General features: G+C 45.8%; 1 pseudogene; it reads left to right on the top strand.

Annotated features, from left to right (window-relative positions):
- Nucleotides 1-234: 234 nt before the first annotated feature.
- Nucleotides 235-620, top strand: LOC129067902 (40S ribosomal protein S17-like; annotated as a pseudogene).
- The last annotated feature ends 3005 nt before the right edge of the window (nucleotides 621-3625 follow it).

The following is a 3625-nucleotide window of genomic DNA, read 5'->3' as shown; positions in this document are numbered from 1 at the left end:
TTATATCCCTTACATAGAGGAGTTTGTGTAAAATGAAGTCATCAGTCTTCCCCAAAGAAGGATAGATGCCCCTTCTTTGTACTGCCTCTGTTAATTGTGGGCACCTTGAGCCTTGAGAATTATGGGTAGCAGAAAGGGGGCAACTTTGACTTACTGGACTGATGGTTTTCTGCAATTCCTTTCCAGTAAATAGCCTTCCACATATTTGGGCTCTTTCACCAGGGACCAATCAAGATGGGCCACATTTGTACCAAGACCTTGAAGAAGACGGCTCTGGTCATCATCAAGAAGTATGCACATGCCTGGGCAATGACTTCCACACTAACAAGATCACCATTATCTCCAACAATAAGCTCCAAAACAGGATAGTGGGCTGTGTCACACATCTAATGAAGTGGATACAGAGAGGTCTCATGCAGGAAGAGGAAAGAGAGAGGGGAGATAATTATGTTCCTGAGGTCTCAGCACTGGATCAGGAGATCATTGAAGTTGATCCTGACACTAAGGACATGCTGAAACTCTTGGACTTTGGTAGTCTATCCAACCTGCCAGTCACTCAGCCTGCAGTTGGGATGAATTTCAAAACACCTTGTGGAGCTGTTGGAATCTTTCTGCTGTAATATTATCAATAAACCATCGACAACTAAAAAAAAAAAAAAAAAAAAAGAGCTGGGATCCCAGGTTTTAACTAAGACCTGGAAGGAGGGGTCACTGACAGTATAACTAACCCCAAACTGGAAGGGACCAATCCACCATGAGGAGGGGACATGTGGTTTTGGATTAAGAGCAGGAGCCTAGCCAAGCACAGATTACTGGGAGAAACCTGGGATGCTGAAGTAAGACCAGGGGAATGCTGAGATGCAGACTTCGTTGTTGTTGTTTTTTTCCCCCCTGAAAGACAATACCCCTGACTGGCATATTCTGAAAAGTAGTCTAATTTTACAAAAGAGAGGCCAGAGTGTGTGTTTGTGGGTGTTGTGGGTGTCCTAGCCACTGAGAGTCATTTTGCATGTCAATAACAGGATAGAATTCCTCATGTGCAAAGAGAGTTATTTTGCATATCACCAAGGCTAATCAGGAAGGTTTGAAAGACTTAATACAGAATGCAACTGGGAGAGGAAGGGGGAGAGACAGGATCTGCAGGAGAGACAAAGGGACACAGACTCTGGGGAACAGTGTGAAGACCTGACTGGACAAAGGGGGGAAAGGCAGGACTGTGTGTGTTGGTGGGTGTTTTAAAGGGATTTTGAGATTTAGGAGGACTTTTAGCCATTAATCAAACCTGTACAACATTTGAATAAAAAGTTCCTTTCCTTTTCACCAAACTTTGCCATTCAGAACCATAATTCCAAGGGCGGTGGGCAAAGGACCCACAACCGAGGGACCCCGGGGAAGGGGGCGGGGTCGTTGTTCCTGTAATAGCATCTGGGCAACCCTCCCACAGGTCCTTTGTTCAGTAACATTACATCTATTATATATCAAGATACCTTCCCCCTCAAGGGGGGTTTTATTATATCTGTGGAGAATCTGGTGTATAAATACCTGTCTGCCAATTGGACCCTCAAGTAAGTTTTACCCACTATATTTGTTGCAGATGTTATAGCCCCCATCTACATCCCCTTTAGCATGACTCACAGAGACTCTAAGAGGAGAGTGCCCCTAATTGCAATTTTAATAGTAATCAGCTCCCTGGCAGGAGTGTCAAGAGTTGCCACTGGAACTAGCTGAACCAATTCTGCAAATAATGTGTATGCAAATCTCTCTTTAGAAATCACCTAACCCAAATTGCAGCTTCCCTTTTTACCATCCATGTTCAAATTAATTCCTTAGAAGCTGGAGTTCTTCAAAACTGGTGTGGATTAGATATGCTAGCTGCTGCCCAAGGAGACATCTGTATCATGCTCTGGGAAGAACGTTGTTTTTGGGTCAGCCAAACAGGCCAAGTTCAAAATCACATTCATGACTTTTTAGACAAGGCCAGGAAGCTCCAGGCCCAGAGGGGGCAGGGGTGGAATTCCTGGTCTAGCTTCTGGACATGGAAATCTTGGATACTCCTCCTCCTAGGTCCCCTGGCTTCCCTACTTCTCTTACTCCTTTTGGGACCTTTTATTTTTAATATCCCTTTCCGTTTTGTGTCTTCCAGGCTAGCAACTATATGCCTGCAAATGACTGGCTGATTGGAATATTTAAGCATACCACTTAGCCCCTGGGATGAGGCTGCTGACATATTCCTTACAAAACCCTAACCCTTACCTGCCCAGAGAGGAAGTGAAAGTGTCCCAGAACCAGCTCTAAGATCCTAATCAGCTAGAAGTAGATATGGAAAACTGACCTTTGACCTTTAGCACTCCAAAAAATATTTGCATAGTGTCACTTGAGGAGGGGATGTTAGGCAGGATAGCAAACCAAGGCATTGAACAGAGAGGAAGATATGTCTCATCCGTTAACCCAGCAGTCCTGAGCCCAGTTAGATAAGATTGCCAAGTGTTCTGAAAATCACAAGAGAAACTATAATAGCGCAGAAGGAGGGCAGCCTTTGAAATTCTGGCTATCACTTCCACTATCTGTAAAAGAAAGTCTTTCAAACTGTATGTTAACCCCAAGGTCTGGAGAAGGGAAAAGGAGGGGGAACCTAGAAACTGACTACAAGCATAAACCCCCTACAATCCCAGTAGTTGGGGCATTAATGTCACAGGTGGGCACAGGTAACCAGGTTCTTGGTGATCACGGACAAAAAATTGAACCGAACACACAGAGTTTATAGCAGAAAGTGAGGAAAAGCAGATTTATTAAGCCACAAAGAACATGGGAACAGGCCAACTCTGAGCAGAGTGGAGCAGAGAAGAAAGGAGAAGAGCCTAACAGCAGAAACAGCAGCAGCAGGGGCAGCTGGGGCAGCAGGGGCAGCTGGGGCAGGGCCAAAAAAAAGGGCGGAACTCAGGGGCTAGAGGACTTTTATTCCTTAGGGCCTTCCTTTCCTTGACTGGCTATTGGGAAGAGGGTCCCACAATGCTAATTCATTATAATGAAGTAGGGGTCAGGCAGCATCTTCTGCGCAGGGGCAGTCCTGATGAAGATTCATTGCTTCTCCAGATGCAGAAACTACCAGACTTAGGACAGGGTCTCTGTCCTTTATCCAAGTTCTTTATCTCCTGGGGCACCTCTGGAGTTTCCCCCTTCCTGACTATTTCCTGCCTCATTAAGACTAGCTGGGTGCCTGTTTGCAGTTTTATGCTCAAGTGTATTTTAAAAGTAAACTTACTCATTTCCACTATACGTATTGTTTCTTGCCTAAATTCATATTTCAGGAGCAAGACAAGAACTGAGGAGGGGGAGTCCCCTAACTCTGGTCCCCCCAGTAACAGTTTTGTCCTATTCTGGCCTTATCTGAAACAGGAATGGTTGCTTCCATCCTAGGGCTCTGACTGAGATGGAGGTAATCAGGGGTTGTGCCTGTCTCCTCCATGGGTGATGCTGGATGGAGGAGGGGTGCCAATTCCAGTGACATGGCATCTGAGCCCAGCGCGGTTCCCACGCCGTGGGTGGGAGTGCTAATGTTGCTCTCGTGGCAGTGGTGTCTGGATCACTTGTTTCTATCCCAGACACATGACCTGGTGTGGACCAA

The sequence above is a fragment of the Pteronotus mesoamericanus genome, unplaced genomic scaffold (genome assembly GCF_021234165.1).
Source record: "Pteronotus mesoamericanus isolate MK-2021 breed Mesoamerican mustached bat unplaced genomic scaffold, CSHL_Meso_final contig_20, whole genome shotgun sequence".
NCBI lineage: Eukaryota > Metazoa > Chordata > Mammalia > Chiroptera > Mormoopidae > Pteronotus > Pteronotus mesoamericanus.
This window is presented reverse-complemented; position numbering and strand designations above follow the sequence as displayed.